The following is an 8,850-nucleotide window of genomic DNA, read 5'->3' on the forward strand; positions in this document are numbered from 1 at the left end:
CTTTCTTTTAGGACCAAGGAAACAACATTCCTCCTTACTCCCTTCTGAGCTAGGTCACTACAGTAAGTAAGAAAATGCAATGCTGCAGGGCCAGCCCTGCCTTCAGCTTCACCGGGAGAGGAGTTCTAGCCTTAACCTCAGGTTTTTTGTTGGGAATGGCTTTGCCAGATACTTGGCCTTCCTCTGCAGCACTGTGGCCCACTGGCAACACGAGCATTAGCCAGGAGAAGCTATGGGAAACCTAAACCTAGAATCAATTCAAAACAGACAAAGAGCAAGAAAGAGCCCTCTTTGCTGCCTTTCTGTGCATTGAGATGGCACCAGGCATAAACCCAGAAAAACACCCAGCCACAGTGGTGAGTCCTATCCATGTCTTCTCTGGGTACCCATCCCTTGCTACCAGTAGGAAATGGAAAGTCCACAACATGCTGATTCTGGATGTCACCAGACAATATCAGACAGCTTTACACATGCCTTGCCAAGGCAGGACAGCCCTGACCTTCAACAGCACCTGCCTACAAGCTGCTCTGGCAGCCAAGACTCAGCAACCAGCCTTCTTAGCTCTTCTTAGACCCACTATTGGTCTCCTTCAGTAAGAAGGCCTCCTCTGTAAGGAGGGACACCCAACAACATTACAGGGGAAGGTAGCGAGCTGGGAAATCCTTAGATGCTGGCTCATGACAGGTTTGAAACACTTCTGCTTCACAATAACAGAGCAAGACAACAGGTGTGTGGGTAAAAGTCCAGAGAGCTGTGTTGGGAGAAAGCAGTAGATGCCAGGGAGAGGGGAACACCTGCCAACATGACAGTCTTGCACTAGTGAAAAAGCTTTGGGTATAACCCTTGCCAAGAAATCCCTTTTGGAGGAATAGACCTGTTCTTTTAGCAGCCTTCCCCGAGCAACCTTGGCTAAGCACTCTGTAGCTGGTCCAAAGCATTTGTCTTGGAAGATGTGGCCTTTGACAATCAAATTACCAGACACTTCAGGTTTTATTGCAAGCCCTCCTGTCTTGGAAAGAGCTAATGGAGATCCCACTGTGTTTCTGGGCCTGTGAGCTCCAATACCTCATGCTTGTGGCTTGGTGGAATGTAGGTCTGCTTATAGCAGCCACGCTTTGCAGCCTCACCCCACCCTCCCTGTAATCCCACAGCCTCGGGAGGAACCCTCTTTCTGACTCACAGCAGACACTTCTTTCTCTCTTCTCTTTCTTTCTTTCCCCCTGCATAGTTTGCTGACTAACATTCAGAAAAGGGCTTTTACCTCCCAGAAGACAGACAGGGTATTTCCCAAGGGCTGCCAGCTGCAAGCATGGGATAACTTCCCTTCCTGTCTTAACAACCGGTGACAAGGTGTGGGTGTGTGGGGATAGGGTGGGAATCACTGAAATGCCACAGCTGTTCTTCAGACAGTGCAGAAAGCCTTCGCAGGCTGTGCCTGGGAGGCACGTGCAGGCACACATGGTGGGACCTGACCAACACCCCACAGAGCCACCAAGAGGTTGTCCCCAGATCATAGCTTTCATGGTATCCTCAAGGGCAGCACTGTCCATCCTCTTCCCAGCTCTGCTGGCCAATTTTCTCCCTGGATTTGGGAGAGATGCAGAAAGGCTAGATCACCACTTGCCTTGCTCAAAGGCACTGGTCCCTCACCTAAAGCTAAGCCTAGATAACCCTTCGCCATGCTCTTAGAATTGTCTGGAAGCAAAAGAGCCACATGCTATGTCTATGCCCTACTTTTTGACATCTTCAAGCCTTCCCCTCCCAGATCTGCTCTGGTTATTATGTTCTTCTACACTTTTTTTTTCCCCTGAAAGGAATTGTCATTATGCAAGACAAGGGGGCTGTGGGAAAATCCAATATACTTATTTTAAAAGGCAAGAGCAGCATCTTTAAGGTGTTGGGTTTTTCGGTAATCACTCCAAACTTCCCTTTGTATGAACTCTGGGTCAGAGCCTCCCTACTTCACATTGCTGAAGTCAGGGACCCTCTTCATCCTCCAGAAACTGTGCAGCTTGTTCCCCACACCAGTTGGGAAAGTTGCCCAGTTGAGTGGATAAAAACTCAGCAAGGGTAGAATTGTCACAAAGCAGGGGATCTCACAAAGTTTTGTAGCCAAGCTCCACCACAACTGTCACAGAGGAGGCCACTGTCCTGAAGGTCATCCCTTGATTCTGTTCTGTCCAGAGCATGCAATGAGCTGGAAGCAGAAGGAGGTCTCTACCCATTCCTGCAGGGGCTTAATCCCAATCCCTGCACTACCCTACTAGAGGAGCACAGGCTGCAAACGAGAGGCTGTCAGGAGAGGACTCCCCAGCCACGCAGTGTGGGCATCTGTACCACAGGGAGGCTGTTCCTCCTCAACAACAACCGCCAAAAAAAAAAAAGGTCATTTTTCTTCTCCCCCCGCTCCTCCCTCCTTCCAGAAAGTCTTGGTTTCATCCCACTGTGGAACAAAAACAAATGCTCTAAACCGCAACATTTTTCACAAACCGGAATTTCTTGCAGTCTGGCCAGCCTTAGTGGATCAATACCAGGCATTTCTTTCCTCCTCTGCTCTGGCCTTTCCCTTCCAGCCTCCTCCCCCCCACCCCACTCACCGAAGGGAATAAGGGAGCCAGAGGTGTCAAACAGAGGAGTCGGGAACACTCCGGCTTGGTTTTAAAAGGGGCAGAAAAAACACTGGCGTCAGCCAGAGCACCAGGGCAGGCGCTGAGACCTTGTTTTGGATTTTGCAGAGACTATCCCTGGGGAGAGCTGTCTTTTTTTTTTTTTAATGCATGGTTTTGTTTGTAAGTTAAAAGTCTCGGGATTTGCAGTCTTTGAAGGATGGTCAGCCTGCCAGATGGAATTAGTCAGTGCCTTTCTGTCGGAAATCCCAGGCAGATGAAGCGGGATGGAAGGACAGCGTTTTTCTCATTTATCAGGAAACCCCCTGCGTTGACACCCACAAATTCAGCCAGAGAGCTCTGCAGGACCCAAAAAGCAGGCAGGTCTGAAGGCAGGAAGGCAAGCAGAGGCCCAGAGCTTTCATGTGCATAGATCAGCGTGCACCACTGAAGGCAGTGGCCCCCAAGCAGATTTACACTGCTCAAGATCCAGCCCAGATGTTTTTGCTGGTCCTTGCCTGAAGCTATAAGATGTCAGCAGAGTTTCCTCTACTTAAAAGTGGTGCTGAATTTGGCTGTCCCTGCCTCTGACTCACACCATCTTTCCATTTCTTCCCACCATGGCCTGTTTCAAATCTTCCTATTTGTGCACTGCTCACAGTGAGCACTCTCACTCCCAGGTGAGCAGTCTCCTTCTGCCGTATTCCATCGTGAGCTTTTGCCTTCCTTCACACACACCCTCAATCTCCGTATTCCACTGTGAGCTTTTGCCTTCCTTCACACACACCCTCAATCTCACATCTAAGCCCAAAAACCTAAGTGTCATCTTTGGTAAAATGCCAATCTCTTCTCTCCTCTCCTATTTATCTCTTTCCTGAGCCCACCATTTGAGTGGGGCTCAACTATTCAACCACTGAGTCTCTTTCCTGAGCTCCCTATGTCTCTGCTAAAAGCTTCAGGTCATTCCTCAGGCAGACTCATGAGAAAATTACACTTGGAGAACATGCACTTATTTCCATGTCACCTAAAACACCACCCAAGAGCAGAGTTAGTACCACTTGTTCCAAACATGAAATGTATGGATGACAGCCCATCACAAAAACATCAGTGGATGGGATGGGAAGAGTTCATGAGTGCTAGACTGGAACTCACAGTCTCCTTGCAAGAGAGACCAGAGCTAATCCCTCACCAGCTGAGACCTCAGCTTCATTTCTCACAAGGTCTGGAAGGGGCAGAGAGGCTTTGCTGTGGTGTTGGTGCACAGCAGAGCTGTCAAAGCAACCATGCAGACAAATGCATAGGGACTGCACATTTCGCCTCTGGACTCTCCAATTCTCCCAGCAGCACGATGGTTACACCATCAGGATGGTCCAAGAAGCACATCACCTAAGTGAACACAGTGCTCAAATACTTAAGGAATGGATGGATCTCTGTGACTGAGGGATGGATTTCAGTGAGGGGTCTCTGAGCAAGGCCTTGTTCAACAAGAAAGAGGCAGTATCTCAAGAGCAACAATCATGAGGCAACTAGCATATGCAATTTATTACTGGTTTTATAATAAATAACTGAAAAACCAAAATCAAGGCCAGTTTTTGAAACTGTTTTCAAAAGCCTTGCAACTCTTCTCTACCATCACACCAGCAGCAGCCAGTCTGTGGGATAAATGCTGGCTATCTGCAAGGATGAACCTCTTCCTTCCAGCTTCCACCACCCCCTGTACCAGGCCCTCCGAAACCCACAGTACATCCACAGAGTAACACTGCCCTGTGGTGATTAAAGGCAGCTCCAGTCACCTGAACATCCACACCTCAAAGTCACCTGCACGACAGGTCCAACCTCCCTGCTCAAGCAGGGCCATCCCAGAGCACATGGCACAGGATTGTGTCCATATGGTTCTTGAGTATCCCCAGGGAGGAAGACTCCTCAACCTCTCTGGGCAATCTGTTCCAGTGCTCAGTCACCTGCACAGTAAAGAAGTTCTTCCTCATATACAGGTGGAACTTCCAGTGCATCAGTTTCTGCCCATTGCTTTGGCACCACTGAGAAGAGCCTGACTCCATTCTCTTAACACCCTCCCTTCAGATATTTACAGACATTGATGAAGTCCCCACTCAGTCATCTCTTCTCAAGACTGATCTGGCCCAGTTCCCTCATCCATTCCCCATAGGAGAGATGCTCCAGACCCTTAACCATCTTTGCACTCCCCCACTGGACCCACTCCAGGGGCTCCATGTCTCTCTTGTACTGGGGAGCCCAGAGCTCAGCACTGTATCCTAGGGGAGCCTTCACCAGGGCCGAGCAGAGGGACAGGACCACCTTCCTGACCTGCTGGCAATGCTTTTCTCAATGCTCCCCAGGATACCACTGGCCTTCTTGGCCACAGGGGCACACTGATGGCTCATGGACAGCTTGTTGTCCAAGCAGGACTCTCGGGTCCCTGCAGTGGAGAAAGCCACACCTAGGCAGGGGCTGCCCTTACCAACCTGCAGAGGGGCCCACATGGGCTTTGTTTCATTGCTGCAAACAGAAGGGGACACAGACAACAGGAGTGATTTCATTTACTGGAGGTCTGGCCCCATTATGTACTACTTTGTGCATATTTAAGGGATGCTATGAAGCTGCCAACATGGCCCACAGCTGGGCACAACATGAGTAACCCTAGTTTAGAGGAAGAGGTAACAAAAGAAGCTAAGAGAGGTCTGAAACCAGGAAAACAGGCTTGTTTTTGAGGCCAAAAAGAGAGTGCAGCATATTCCAAGACCAAGGGAATTTTTCTCGCAACATTACTTTGCCTTGGCTACCTGGCCACTCTCACATAAACAATGGAGACACACCAAGAAAGCAAGGAGACTTCACAGAGGTTATAAAAATATCACTTGTGTAATTAGACTGAATCAAAACTCATGACTTTCTGGTTGGAAGGAATGTGTGTGTTTCCCCTCTCATTTCTTTTTCTCCTCTTTTCAGTTTTTTTTCCTCATAAAAATCTAGATAAACAAAAGCCCCAGGATATTGGATGGTTCCCTGCATATTGTTTTAAAAGCAGAAACAACAACAACACAGCAACCACGGTGGTGAGGAGGAGAGTCTGTGACTGACACTGTACAGCCCCTGTTTTCCTCGCTTTGCAGGAACTCTTCTCACCCTTGCTCTGCCCCACACAATGCCCATCCATGTGCCCTGTCCCAGGACAGGATGAGGCACCTTCCCGTTGCCGTGTGCCTTCCCACTCTTCCCTCAGCCACAGCAGCACTCTGTCAAGGGTCACATATATAACCAAGTGTGGCAAATTGGATTTACATTCCTCCCTCTCTCCTCGGCTTCACGGGCAGTTCACTGACTGCCTCCTTACAGACAGATAACTGTAAACAGAAGAGGGAAAAACACCCCTTTAGACACCCTTGCCTCCCACGACTGGTTCATGAACTCTGCGAGGCAGGGACTTCCCACTGCCATGCACAAGGAGCCCACGGGGCTGCGAGACAGCGCCTGGAAGGTCACCCCACACATCCTCATTCACCATAGCCACCAACATTCACCCACTTTCTAAAATGCTTTGGATAAAAAGCACGAGTGATGCCAGTTTTCAGCTTCAAAAATGTTGTGTGTGGCCCTAGAACAGAACGATATAGGCTTCAAAATAATAAGATTTAACCAACCCAAAAGTATTTGGAGTATTTTTCATCTGTTTTCTTATTTGGACCCTTGAGGCTTCATATTTTCAAGTGAAGTTGTTTTCTTCCAGGATCAAGAGAGCTGGAAATGCTAGTCTGAAAAAATAAAAATAAATAGAAAGCTGAGAATCTCATTCAGCCTCTTGATTCCAAGAGCTCAAATAAAGACCACAAGTCTCAAATAAAATCCACAAACGCCAGAAGCTTCATGATGATATTCAACAAGGGATGCCAATGTTTAGAAGCATGAAATGATAATTCCCACCTCACTGGATCTGGTTCTATTTTCTTTTTCTCACCTCAAATTCAATGACTGTTTTTCTGTTCCTGTTGGGACTCTATTTCTAGACAAACAAATCAATTTCTTCCCATACATCAGAGGGTGTAATAGTATTTATCTATCTGCTAACTGCTTTTGAAGTTCTCTAGTCCTTGATGCTTCATGAAAACAAACAATTCAACATAAGAAAAACCCTAAGTAATGGTCTTAATGAGAAGCTGCATCAAGAGTTCCATGTTTATCCTTTCTGTTAGTTTACACTACTGTTCAATCAGCTCTTCTGTGCCCCATGGCTGTTCTCTCCTGAGCCAACAGAAGATGGATATAGGGTCAGGGGACTGGAGGGCAAACTCCTAGGAAACAGAATGGGAGAAACCCCAAAGTCTTCTGAGCCTCCCAAGCTTTGGGGGGTCAGAACAAGACAGTGGTTTTAGCAGGAAGCTTCATGGTTCCTAGCACTGCCCAAAAGATTTATTTTTTCTTTTCTCTTATTTTTGCCCAACTATCATAGATAAGGAGAAAAAAAAACTCCACAAAACTATTTAGAGCAACAAACTTCCCTTTTTTTTTCCTCTTGTCATCAGAGTAGCCATTCCCTCTTAGAAAAGGGTTTAGAAAAATGGTGATCCCTGCCTCCTTCATACATTTGCTGCAAACACACACTAAAGTAAATGCTGTGTTTCTCTGGGGCACATTTGGCAGTATACAGATAAAGGACCTCCACTGAGGGCGACGCAGAGGCATACACTTCAGTTGGGTGACTGTATGTAGACACATCATCACTGCCTTCTAGAGGTGAAACCAAGAAGAGATAGCAGTGTGACACACTGTCGCCAGCTATGCAAATTCAAGCAGCTTCAACTGCTCTCAAAAGGTGTTGATCCAAAGAAAACATGAAATAGAAGTCAATGGATCTGAGTGGAAAATATTATAGCAGTCAAACAGGCTGCTCCAATAACACCACCTCTACCCACAGGTATGTTTGAAGGGGATGGGGAGAGAAGGGGAAAAGAGAGAAGGTTCTGTACTGAAGATCTGAGAAGTTTGGGCTTGTTTGGGGATGAGGTTTTTTCCTGCAGAAATCACTACCACTACTAGGGAGCTGTGCAAGTCCCAGAATGCCAGAGGCTGAGATGGAAATATACTTCATGAACTGCTGCAAGCAGCCACAGAGCCTTCCAGAAATCACTGCAAGCTCAAACTGGGCTCATTAACGTGTAAGGAGGTCATGGCCCCATCATTACTGAATGCTCACAGCAGAGCTGTGATGAGTAAAGTCATGCAGCATCACACTGGTTATCTATGCCCACCAATCCCAGCATCCTGCCAAGGGGCAGCCCTCTGAATAAATCACGTGCAAAAACTTGTTCCACAAACAAATCAGAACAAATTTTAGGGCTAAAAACTTAGTTTACAGGCTCTCTCACTCCAGGAAGCAACAAAAATTTGCAACCAGTAGAAGTCTTGGCCTCTTTCTAATATCTTCACACACATGCACAGAGATATCCGCACCAAGCCAGACACCCCCCAGCACATGCCATGTGTTTGCATTAAGACATCCAGAGAACAACTCTGCCACAACCTCCGGGATCCATGGGCCAGCAGAGACGCTCTGCAAGAGGAAAAGTTCTACTTGTGCAGCAAAGAAGCACAGCTGCTGTGGCAGTGGCATCTCAGCAGGTCAGATCCAAGTCTGGAAAGCAACATTCCATCTTGAGTCATCCCTGCCTGGAGGGTTAGCAGTTCACAAGAGCCTGGTAGCACGAGGCTGCAGTAGTTGTGCAGCACATCTGCTCCGTTATCTCAACACATGGACAGCTCCCACTCGTGTGATCCACCCCTTGTTTTTACATCCACCAAAATACATTGAATTCCTTCCTTCCCCCTCAGAAATCCAGTGCTGGCCTAGCTCACGACCTTCTTGTTGGACAGCTCAGTCACTCCAAATTCATCCCGCCAATGCTGGTGAGAGATGAAACCAGATCCTGGGGCTGCAGAGCCGAAAGCTGGTCCCCCTCCAGGTCCCTGAGAAATCCTTTGCGGTCGCAGGGACGTCACTGCTGAGGTGGGATCTACCTCAGACTGAGGAGGCTGCCTCTGGTTGTTATTAGCTGTACTGAGGATTCGAAGGACACGGAGGCATCAAGCCAGCTTCTACTCCAAAATACAGAGATCCTACATTTGCAGAACATGCATCTGGCCTTCATTAATGCTTAAATGGTCCAACGTGGAATCAGAGTTGGGGGCAGGGAGGGAGCTAACACACTCCACACTGAACAAGGGACATTCA

Source organism: Geospiza fortis, unplaced genomic scaffold (assembly GCF_000277835.1).
Source record: "Geospiza fortis unplaced genomic scaffold, GeoFor_1.0 scaffold524, whole genome shotgun sequence".
NCBI lineage: Eukaryota > Metazoa > Chordata > Aves > Passeriformes > Thraupidae > Geospiza > Geospiza fortis.